The sequence below is a fragment of the Ixodes scapularis genome, unplaced genomic scaffold, assembly GCF_016920785.2.
Source record: "Ixodes scapularis isolate PalLabHiFi unplaced genomic scaffold, ASM1692078v2 PGA_scaffold10__122_contigs__length_95168666, whole genome shotgun sequence".
Classification (NCBI taxonomy): Eukaryota; Metazoa; Arthropoda; class Arachnida; order Ixodida; family Ixodidae; genus Ixodes; species Ixodes scapularis.
In genome coordinates, this window is record NW_024609836.1 from 94006954 (window position 1) to 94019436 (window position 12483).

The following is a 12483-nucleotide window of genomic DNA, read 5'->3' on the forward strand; positions in this document are numbered from 1 at the left end:
CATTCACGCGGAGCGCTTTGGTTCGACCTAATTTAGCGGCGAGGTCGTGCGCCCCAGATCGTAAAAGAAAACAAAAAAACTGAAATCAGGCAAAGAAGAAATTCGTGTAGAGTAACTTTCCGTTTAGCGTGAATCAAAAAGAACGCTTCTCGCGAAATCCGAAACTACGATGTCTGTCAAAACAAGATCAATCCCGATTAGGAATTTTTGTTCCCAACACAAAGAGCATAAAGAAGAGCCATATCGTTGCCACGTGCTTCGCATTACGGCCCGACGAAAAAGAGCTCTGCCGATACCGCCTAGACACAAGGCCTTTCCCCTCTCTAACGTCATTGGATCCCCGCAGAGACGGCGCGCGTCCGCGTTTACGAGTCGGCGTCGAAACGGCCGCGTCCTTGACGCGTCGGTTGCGCCTCGCGCACCGAGCGCAACGCCGCTGTTTCATTCCCAATGCTTACGCAGAGTACGCAATATCATCTAGAAGATAAGGCATGCGACCCCCCCCCCCCCCCCCCCCCTCCAAATCGTCATTAGTACTGGACCGACCCAGGACCGCCCAGCCTGCGTCATCATCGCGGACGGCGCGTCGTGAACTGTGAACATAACGAGCGCCACACAGGGACGCGGCGACGCGAACGCGGACGCCCTCATCGAGCTTCAGCGTCCTTGCCACTTGGGGAGGGCCGGCAATTTGCTAACGATGACGTAATGTGCAGGTTTTCCCTTCTAGGTGAGCCACGCACCAGTCGGAGCGAAACAATAATAGAGTTTTGGTGGATGGTACGCTGAGGAAAGCGGGCCGAGCGGGCGGGAGCTCAATCCACGCTTCGAAGTCACGGCACGAGCTCCCGCTAGTAAAGCGCAGCTCTGGAATACGATCTACTAAAACTCTCCAATGGTATCAGTTTAAATTAAATCCTTTACGCGGAATTTAGTCATTTCGTTCAGGCACCAACACAGTTCGACACCGCATCCGCGAACTCCAAACAAGCGTGAAGGTGAGAACGTGCGTTGCCTTTAAGGTTATTTGAGAACGATAGTAGTAAAGGCGCCCTCGACGCAGGACCAGGTCGTCATTCCTCCTGCCATCAATACCGCCGACGCTCTGTCGACTCGCCAGCGCAGGGAGATGCGCCTGGCGTGCCCCCGCAAAGGGTGCTTCCCTGCAAGCGTAGCCTCGGTAAGGTGAAGCCCGCTCAACGGAGACCCCCTGCGCTCGCCTTCCGACAATGGGATGCGATCGTGCTAATTGTCTCCTCCGTTTCACGCAGATAGATGGACTCAATCACAATCCCACTATCCTTCAATCGGAGCCAATCAGAGCTCGGAGCCTTTCTGACGTCACCACAGCCCCCCAAAAAGAAGCAGACGAACTCGCGCTCCGCATAGACCCTTCTCCAAAGTCCGCGGCAACGCCTGTCCGCCATAGCTCGATCGCATACTCCGAGCATGTATTGGACACGAGTGTGACGTCAGCATTCGGCGAGGACTCGGGTCCAATCGCGCTCTTCGTATCCAAGCAACGGTGAGCGCCAATGTTGCTCGACGCACTTATGGAAAGGGTCCATCGACTTCCCTACCACAAAATAATCAATAAAAAAAAAAAAAACGCGAACGCGCATGGTTATACTTCATCTTACAAATGTCTTCAGTAAAGAGAAAGGCACAGGCGCGTGGGCCTAACACAGCAGAATGCTTTGCATTGTACGAGAACTCGTACATAAAATGCACTTTCCCAAAGCCACGCGCTCGTGCCAACGCCTTTGCCTGCACTGCAGATGTTTCTGCGATGGAGAATATACGACGAGAGATTGAGAGAGAGGAGGAGGAGACGAGAATGTACTTCAGAACGCCGAGCTCTGGCTCGAATGATGAGTGGGTCGAGGAGCAGCCGTCTGTCTCTACTCACTCTTCGAACGCGGTCGAGCGCATACGCTGCCAAAGCGCGAACCATTACAGAACTGCACTCGGAAATCAGCCGATAGCCCCACAATCATTCGTTTCCGCACGTCTGGATCACTGGCACAAAGGAGGCATCCCATTGATTCCACTATAATAAACGTATCGCATCGTTTATCCCTAGACTTTCGAACTAATTGAATCATTTACACAAAATTGCAAACAGCACAGGCCACGTTCACGTGCACGGTTCGCGTGCAGGCGCCCATGGGCCACCGGTCGGGGCGCTAAGCTCGCAATTGTCAATAGGCCCTTTTGTTTGCAAACTCCACCAGGCTGTGCTTCAGCCTTTGATATCCCAGCGAACTTCCGGTTCATAACAAAAACGAACGAAGCTTTTCATGTCAATAAAACACGTAACCACCAATTCTCCGGGTGAACGCGAAAAGAACCAAGAAGCGCGAGATCTGTTCAAATTTTTTGGAATATTCTAGTAAACCAACTCGTCTCCGCCAAGACGTTAAAGCGTACAGGCGAAGGCACTCGCTGAATCTCCAACGTCGCTATCCGTGTACCATTTATGCTTTCAAGCACCAGCGAAATAAGCGAGCTCGACAGACTCGCAAAGACGGACCGACCGGAAGTCGCCGACAGGGTGCCAGCGCGGCAGGGCGCCTCTTTCGAAACGCCGAACCTCCGGCACGCGCTCCTTGCCTTCCGCCGTGCTTTGACTACGCGTGCACACACCCCACGAGACGCCGAAGCACAATCGAAGGTAGAAAGTTCGAGCTGGAGGCGGGACGACGACATCTCCTCTCTGCCGTTCTCACCTTGTCGGTGACTATACATAGCTTGCACTGACGTCATTTGGTCAGACGTAACGGGAGAAACGGGACGTGAAAAGGTTTCTGGCCACCAGAAAGAAGGGCGGACTGACGTCACGTGCACGCCATATATATCTGCGCCACTTACATCGATTGCTGATTGTGTTCTATGTTCGTTCAAATGTTCGTGTATCTAAAGCCTCGGCCATACTGCTAACACATCGTACAAGAGGCAGTCTGCGGAGACACTGCCTGAGGCCTTCCTCGCACGACGGTCCCGTCAGATTGGTCGTACGAAAACTGTCTGGACACACGTCCGAAACATAGATGGATGGATGCTAATGGCTAAACCCTTTGTAACGGGCGGTAGCTTGCGCCACCTAGCGTCAGTCTAAAACGACAAAACATACAAATATATAAAGCAAACATACTTCGAAGACGAGAAAATTCTGTCATCATGTTCCCAGCGAACATCGTGACTTTTGTGCACTGTACGAGAGTTCCACTGCGGCTACACTGTTCCGCATTTTACACCGTTATGTCGCTTGCCTTCTCGCCATTCTCCCCACTGTAATGGCTCTGACCCTGAGGGTAAAACAAAATAAAACAAATGCGTAAATAGATAAAGCGACCGTAACCTAATTACTTGTCAGGACTAACGTTTCTCCAGTCCTTCAAGTCGAGCCCGGAAGCGCCCGTCCGGCAATCGGCGGGTATGTCATCGGCAAGGAACGGTCGGGCGAGCGAGCCGTGCCCATCATAGGAGTCCCCGGGTGACAGCTGCCCGGACCCTTTGACGGATGGGCCGCCAACAAAGCCGCTCACATTTGCGGGAGTGTCGTGCGGCCGTCACGGCGGACGGCCGGTGATTTGTCGATAGTTGAAACGAACGGCCGGCCGACCGCCTACGCGCTTGCGGCACCGGAACAGCCGGCCGAAACGGGGTCACGGTCATGGGCAACTCCGAGAAACAAAGAAAGGAACAAATATATATATATAGGGAGAGAGATACTCAGGTGGGTCTGACTGGCCGCGAAAAACGCAAAAAGCCGACCACAGCGCTCAATACTAACCGGAAAATTGATGGGAGAAATGTAATTTTAAGGCGTAATATATAAAAGGAACGGCTCTAGTTTTTCGAGGATAGGTAAGCCAGATACAAAGAGTAGAGCCACTACAACTCATTCATCTATCCAGCTTCAAAAGCGCCTCTCCGAGGCCGTGTTTAAATATTGACTCGATCTTACTCCAGGGTAACCCGCGTCCAGCGTTGCACAGTCTATCTTGTCACGTGACATGACCCGCCGGAGTAACACGGATTCATTCGAGTAAGATTTGGAACACAGCCCGACTGGTGTGTCTAGCGTCCAAGAGAGAGCGTGCCCGTGACTGACGGTGGCGCCTCGGTGCGGCTCCCAAGAGAAGCATTTCGCGTTAGACATCGTGCGTAGCAGGCTAGCAGCCGAACGTAGTTTCTAATCAATAGGGACTTTCAGCAAACCCTTCCCGCGTTTAAAAGCATGCTTCAAAGGCTCCGGTAGTCCGATACGGGGAACACGGTAACGGTTTGCTAAAAATCTGTAGTGTTAGGTTACCGGAGCAGAGCACTATAGGATCATCCCGTTCCCAGTGCGTCTACTCGATCCGCGAGCGAGCGAAGAGCAATCCGATAAAAAGAGGAGCGAAAAATACCGTATTTGCACGAGTAATAGCCGTGCTGCTTATGAACAAAGCTTGTCAGTCCGCTTTCCCGCGGAGCACGGCAATAGCGAATCACCGCGGTCGGCATGAAAATGGCAGCCATTTACGGGACAGAGATAACCTCTTCACGCGAAAATGGATTTTGCTCAAATCGCTTTTTTTACAGAAATCGTGTCCTCAACCTCCTTATTCGCTGCGTTTTTTTTTTTTCTCGTTTTGTTTTTTTATGCGGTGCGCGATGATTGGCTGTAAATGTGTTCTGCAGGAAAGTAGACGCAAGAGCCTTGTACATAACAAGTGTGGCTATTACTAGAGGAAAAACGATACTTCTCACGTAGATTTTATCAATGGCTGATACCGGTGAATATCGTCCCGTAGTGATTTCCGGACCGTCGAACACACAAGCGCTTTGTAAAGATATATTCCCGCATAAATAAACAAGAAAAAAAAAAAAAAAAAACAGCCGCTGTGTTGTCGTCGTGGCCGCTTTGGGGATACCTGAAAAAATCCGAGCTCCGAGCAACTCATACGGGTTCAACGACGTCAGAACACACGGCTGGATGCGGGTTGGTCACCGAATAAAATTAAAATTAAGGAAAAAAAAACACTCCAAGGCCAGATCAAAAAAACACGCCGCGGGAAAGAAGACGCAGACGCGACAGAGTGTTCGCAACATTTCCCCCTCTATCTCAGTGCAATATCTCCAAAGTGCATCGAGCAAAAATAAAAGCTAAAAAAAAAAAAAAAAAGAAAAGGGGACAAGGGCCGTTTAGGACAGAGGCAACTCCCGAAGAGTGCTGCTCACTTCGGCGTTGAACCTTTCCGGAGTAGTCGATCCGACCCGGTGCCAGCAGTGTGCCTAGATTTCAGAGTGGTACCAACTGGTCGAGCAGGGTCACGTGGTTCATGGGCCTCGTTTTGCTATACGAAATCGCAAACGCTCTCCATGGTTTTCGTGTTGCTCCATCTCTTAAATCTAGGCTCTGGAGGTGCAAGCGCGACACAAGGTACCGGAGTCGCCGAAAAAGAAAAAAAGAAAAAAAAAAATCTGACGTCGTTCATGATTTTTTTTTTTTTTTGTCTTTTTAGTCGAGCGAACGAAGGTTCGTCGTTTGTCAGCCTTCCATCAGTGTCATCCGCTGCGCCGCCAATGTAAACAAACTTCGTCCCCCCCCCCCCCCCCCCCCCCCCATCTCTTCGCGAAGAAGTAAGGGAAGAAAACGAGCCGATCGCAACCGTCGATCTCCCGTCATCAGAGCGACGTGGCCACCACCACCCTGCTCCTTTTGACAGCTCAATTCAGGACAAAGGCCCTAGAGGCAAAACAGAAACAAACAAACCAAGAAAAATCTCCCTGCATCGGAGAGAGAATCCGGTCCCTTCTCTGCCATCGTTCGGGCGCTTCTTTCTGTTCGATTAGATCGGAAAGGGTTGGGGGTTGATTTCGATGGGACGTGAGCGCTGAGCCGCCGCCGAGGCTAAGGGTTTCTGTCGGCGGGAACAGAAATGCGTAAGACTGGCCCTACACCCGCCGACGCATAATTAAAATCTCCAGCCCGAGTCTTTCTCAAACTGCCAGTGCGCAATCAATCAGTACGGACGTCCTTCGCCGAGCGCCCTGCGCATATTGCGGCGGATCTTCCAAGTGCTTTCAAGGAGAGCAAACGCAACAGATGGTGTTTTTTTTTTTTTGTTTTTTTTTTCGGTGAATAACTTTATTTTTAGGCAGAATCTTTATCGAATTTCTTGTGCCGCCACAGATTAAACACACATTCACCCGATTAAAAAAAAAAAAGAAGAAAATCCCGTCTGGCTCAGACAGTTCGCTAACCGTAATGAAAGTGCGATTGGAGCTTTCGAGCAGCGTCACTTTTAATCGGAATCCGGCGGAGATAATGCCTCGCCAAATTCAACGGGCAACTTGCGACGTAACGCCACGCGACACCGTGGCATCACGTGATTTTGTGACGTCACGCGGGTCAGACCATCGTGAGCGGAAAAGGTATGTTGAGGGTTCTCGGACAGACCACCAACCCGTATACAAAACGAACCCGCGTTTGCCCCACGTAATAAATGCAAACACTGCGCCTGCGAAAAAAAAAAAAAAAAAAAAAAAAAAGCAGATAAGAGCGAAGCAAGCACTTTGCGCATGCGCAGGAAACCTCGCGACGGTCCGCATACTGTTGTCTTCGGAGAGCCCTGTCCGTTCTCCAGGGTGTCGGCGGTTTCGCGCAAACGCCGTCGTTGCTGCGTCTCGGGTTTTTTTTTTTTTATTACGTTGTAGCGTAGACGTCGTGCCACCGTCAGCCACGGCCGCTCGATCGCCCCTCCTCTCCCGCGGCGCGTCATTGGAAGCGTGCCAAAAGACTCCTTCCATCTTGTATACGAGGAAATGCAGACATAACGAGAGAGCGGAAAGAGTGGACGGCGGAAACCGCGTATCGGCCTCATGAAACCCAGTCCAGTCCCAACCACAACCGCAAACGAAAGACGGCTGGACGCACCGAAACAATAAATGCAAACACATAAAAAAAAAAAAAGAACAATATCGCGACCTTGACACGAACCGGAGAGGGCGAGTGGAATACCACCGAAAATCAGAGGCGGTTGTTTCTTCTCTGTCGTCGGTGGCGGCGCGGCGTTTCGACCGAGAGAAGCGGAGGAGCGAACATCGACGGTCCTTGATCTCGGACGAAGGCGTCATTCGGGCCCGAGAACACGCCCACTCACAAGCCGCGTGCGCCCAAGACGCCACGCAGCATCGGCCCAAGACAGAACGCCCGCCCGCGATCCGAGAGCAAAGTGCGCGGCGCCGAGTCGAGCGAGCGAGCAGAGGAGCGGCGACACTAGAGTGCCTAGATTTCAAGAGAGGGGGCAACCCTAATCGTAGGAACAGCGTTTCCCGCGAAATCTTAGTCCCTCAAAATACATTCGACGCATAAAATTTGTCATATCCAAAGTTATTGACGTTAAGCGTTATTGACGTTCGCGAAGTTATTGAACTGAAAATTTTGGTCTGAGAGGCTCTACTGGCAACATTGAAAACGTGAGGTCGGATTCATGGTGTAATACGCCAAAACAACAGGGACAGACAAAACGAAGGTAGAACTAGACAGGACGCGGCGTAACTTTCAACTGAATTGTTTATTTAGAAGACAGAATTTAGGAAAAATATAATATAAAAGCAGGCACACGTGGCAGAACAACAGATATGGTCCAAAAACACACCCCCCTCAAATGCCAGCGTCATTGGTTCTTCAAATAGTAGAATTCTTTATCAGTCAATGACAAAGAGGGAGCGCTTATGCAAGTATTGTCGTGGTGGGACCTAATCAGGAAAGCTTCATGAATTTCTCTTGCCGTTTTTGTTTGTGAGGTCAGATATTGCAATATGGGGGCAGTAGGTACAGCTCGTTCCCGAAGGGTTACACGACGATTGATGGTGAGAAATGAATGCTGGTCAAGCTCACGCCAGCAAAACAAAAAAAGACACGCATAAAATAATGCGTTTCTTTTTCTTTTTTTTCGATAGCCCGTTGGACTTGCAGGTTGTGCAACATGTGACGTTACCCTAATAGAGAGCGCGGGAAAGTTGGAATGCTGGTGCCGACACCACCTTCGTGTGGCGGCTGCTTTCTTAATAGCTACATTGCATTTAGAGATAATAAATATCATGCCGGAAAGTGTAATTCAGAAATATGTATGAATTACTAGTTACAAAAAAGAACGTCGGAGGTATTATTTGATGGCGCCGGCAGGGTTGGGCAGAGAAACTTCAAAAAGTATCCGGAAATACAAATACTGCGATACGCCTATTTTAAGTTTAAAATAGAAAAACTGAGATCCATTTGTATTTTATATAGTGCATTTGACGCTACTTGCAAGACAACCGCAAACGCAGTCGGGTTTTAAAAGCCTGGCGGTTTTCCATGAACCTCCCATACTCAGCGGAATCAGCCAATTAACGTCGATCACGTGACCTCTCCACTAGCCAATCAGCGTCGAGCTTCAGATTTTTTAAGCCTCGCTAAATAAGCTCTCTAGTGTCTTTCCATCGTTCACTCTGCCAAGGTGAAACTAGTGGAGGGCTTTCCTGGGGGACGTGATATTGTTGCGAGTGACCTTTTACCCAATCCCCTTTGTGTTTTTGTGTGTTTTTATTTTCCCCCTATATTTCGGTGACTTTTCGCAACATACAGGGCAACCAGGCGCTCCCATATATATGTGACGCGTTCGTATTAAATATTCTGCGACAACTCGCTCAAACAAAATGTCCTTTGCTGTTTATAGCAAACTGCCGACAAATGTAACAAGATATGGCTCCGCCTGGCAGAATATTCCGATACAGTGGATGCATCGTAGATGTATTTCACCACACAGATACAAATACACTCTTTTAAAGATATCTCTATACATAGTTACAGAGACTCAAAGATATTTCCAAGATAGTATCGCGATATACTGGCCAACCCTGAATGGCGGACGCCCCGTGCGGAAAATGGTGGCAAACGCGCACGCGTTGCGTTGCGTTGCGTTGCGTTGTCGGGCGGCGAAGAAAAATGTCGGTCCGAGAGACACTCGCAGGCGATCACAGTTTATTTTCGTGACCCGCTCGCAGCTAGCGTTGCGAACGCGGCCTTGCGCAAAACCACGTGAACCCCGATGGAACAGTTGGCACCACTCGGCAATCTAGGCACACTGCAGCAGACACGCGAAACCTTCAATCAGAACACGATCGTCTGCGAGACAGCGAGAAATTGACGACGGCGGCGACGACGAGACGACAAGCGTTGCCTAACATCAAAACGGAGTGCGCTGTTTGTTTGTTTGCTTTTCGTAACTGGCAACGCTGCACAGACAATTCTCCAAATACGTATTGCAAACGGGCGCATTCCTTTTTTTTTTTTTTAACAAGGTCTATAGCACGGTGGAAGAATAGAGATGTATCTGAACGACACCGCCTCACCATGGTACCTTTACACAAAAAAAAGATAATAGGCCACGCCCCGCATTTCTTTAAGGACCAACTAAAAACCGAGAGAAAAAAAAAATTTTTTTAACCAATCTGGTTGGGACACGCGTGTCAATGAACGAACTTTACGGACGATTTGCACGTGAAGTCATCGCTTCATGCAGAAGAAAAAAAATAAAATAATAGAGTTATATATCTAGAGATCTATTCGTAAAAGCTATATACGATCTGTACGATGGAGGCGCCTCTTTGCAACCGGGTGCCCACACCTTCCGCCGTACGGGTCGCCCGGAAGGGAATAAGCAAACATTCATCCTTGCCTCGACATATGCCTTCAGTCAGATTATCTCTTCTTGGTTACTTCCATCTTCTCCGTTTCTATTTTCCCCTCACTATCCCTAAATCCCAGAGCGTTCGTTAAATTAGTCGCCTCCTCAGCTACTACAGGGTGAAGCCCTTTAGAGTAAGGTATCAAGTGCTCAGACGTCTCCTCCTCGTCTCCACAAGCTCTACTTACCGTATCTACTAAGTGACATCTAGCTCTATATGTCTTGGTCCCCAACACTCCCGTCCTCGCCTCGAACAACATGGAGCTTCCCTCCGAATTGCGGAAGATGGGCTCCTTTGTATTGTCCTTCTTCAACGATCTGTACATTTCCAAGGCCGACTTAGTCTGCACTTCCCATATTTTCCCCTCGTTTTCTTCAGCTCTCTTCTTAACCTTTATTTTCTCATCCGCCTCCCCGCTATTGCCCGTATATTTAGATCCAAGTTTTTTTTTTAGTCCGCTTTCTCCATTTTGTATTGACACTTCTCACGCGTACATAGCTAAGAAATCTTCGTGCCTATCGTTCTGCATCTATTTCGCTTAGCCTAGCTTCAAATTCTATCTTACTGCTAGCTTCCCTACCCTCGAATGAGGACCATCCCACGACGAAAATAGACCCTGGAGAAGGGGAACAAAGGACAAACACAAATCTCCAAACACAGCTAGGCGACTGGTGCGCGACCGAAAAAATCCGCCTGGTCCGGGAACCCGGGACCTCTTCATTTCCAGTAGAGGTTTGCGTTTGTCCTTTGTCCCCCTTCTCCGGGGACTATTTTCGACATTCTTGTCCAGCTCGCTAGCACCTTTGCATTTAATTGCATTCTAACCATCCCATAAGGACCTTGTTGCGCATGGCCCCCTGGCGGGATTACATCGGCGCATGAGATCGACCAGCCTGCCCAATATTGTCTCCACGGACGCCACACCCAGCCGAGTCCCGAGCGAGGATGCGGAGCAACGGCGAGAAGACGACACCGGAAGCAGGGCAGACGGAATGTTAATCCCAGGCAGGCTCGCCGAGAGACGAAATCCGAAGAACAACCGGCGGCGGCGGCGCAATCGACGTGGTTTATCGACTGCATCCAAGAACAAGAAAAAGTGCGATGACGAAGGTATCGCTTTCGGCGCGGAGGCGACCTGCAATTCCGCGCCGCCCACGTGCCATTGTCTGTGCTGCGTGCGCGGATGTGGGGGCGGGCCTCGAACGTTTGGGGACTCTCACGTCACCATCGTTGGTCAAAAGAGCTAGGGGCGTGTGGAATGCTAATTTTTCTAAAAAAAGGGCAGCGGACGGCTGCAAGATGTCTCTGATTTGAAACCAACCGAACAGTACATCATGTAAATAGTGTACTTTCCGAGAGAGATCACGGTTCCTCATCGTTCCCGCTGAGTGTAGTCCGGTGCCTAGCTCGAGTCACCCCTCCACCACCACGGACACCGCACGGTCTGTCAACACCCTGTACGCCATGGTTCTGTGTTTTATCGTGTGCTTCCAGAGCCAATCTACACCTACTCCACGTTGTTTTATTTCTAGCCTTGTCTGGACGTCCAGTTACATGCACTAAACTGCATTCGCAAAAGTCAGGCTAGGGTCCTTAACTCTTTTTTCAGATCTCCCTCACCATCTCATCTCACACGACCGCACGCCGGCACGATGCTCATCCAGATCCAAAAAGGGGTAGCGATGGGAATCCAACCCAGGGTCCCAGAGTTGTACAGCGCGAGCTTCCGCGCCACGCGCTCGTAGTCGGTATAAGAGGCGGGCGCTACTCTAAAGTGATATTTAAAGGAGCTGTGCAACGATATTCAATTGGAATGTTTTCTCTCTACACGAGCTTACTGGCGTACCTGGGACTCAAGGATACTCACACGCAACACCATTGGCCAAGAACCTCCTTTGTTGCGATGTAATTTCAAGGACAAAAGCGATCATTTTCATTCAATCTCTCCTTTGCAAAATTTGATGACGTAACTCGGGGATCGCAGTACACCCAAGTGACGATATTTTAATGCGGTTCATAGGTTGGACCCGAGCATTGCGTGGGCACTCGACTTGGGCTCGTGACAATTGCTAGCTAGAGAAGCATTCGGGTTGTGACCCGCGTCCAATCGCTGCAACGACGACAACAGCCGAGCCATAACAATATCTGGAACTCAGCGCGTGTCCTGCGCTTTGCCAACCCCAGCGCGTGGCTGTGATCAACACTGGCGGCATATAACCGGCTCCAGATCACGTGGCCGCTTGTTCTGGCTGCGAGTTGAGGGGGTGAACGCTGCTCGTTTTTCTTAATTTTTTTTTCTGGGACTTCTATTGCGTGGGGTGAAAAACGAACGCGTGTTTCATAGGTCATTAACGTTAGGGATCCGTTTTAAGCGGTATTTGTGCACAGTACAAAAATTGTTGCATAGCTCCTTTAAAAGCTGGTACAGATACTTGCGTTTTGTTGCGATCGAGCAAGTTGTGCAGTCTTGCGCTACTTCAGAACGAGAGATAGAGCCCCTCGATCAAATGTACGCAAATAGAAAAGGGGGCTTTAAAGTAAGCACACCGGCACGCTATCATTCACGAGGTAGCCGCCGCGAACTGGACGCATTTAACTACAGTGGATGTTTTGCGGCATTTGCGGGGTCAAATTTAAGTACATACATACGAGAAGGATCGTTTATAACATTTCGAGCCCATAGTAAAACACGGATGCGAAAAAAAAATATATATATAGATAGATGGAGGAAATATACGCATAGTGCGAGTGTTCGTT

General features: G+C 49.8%; 1 protein-coding gene across 1 annotated transcript in view; it reads right to left on the reverse strand.

Annotated features, from left to right (window-relative positions):
* LOC8025440 (1-phosphatidylinositol 4,5-bisphosphate phosphodiesterase classes I and II) overlaps positions 1-12483 on the reverse strand; it is a 145451-nt gene that overhangs the window by 68958 nt on the left and 64010 nt on the right. The window lies entirely within an intron of this gene.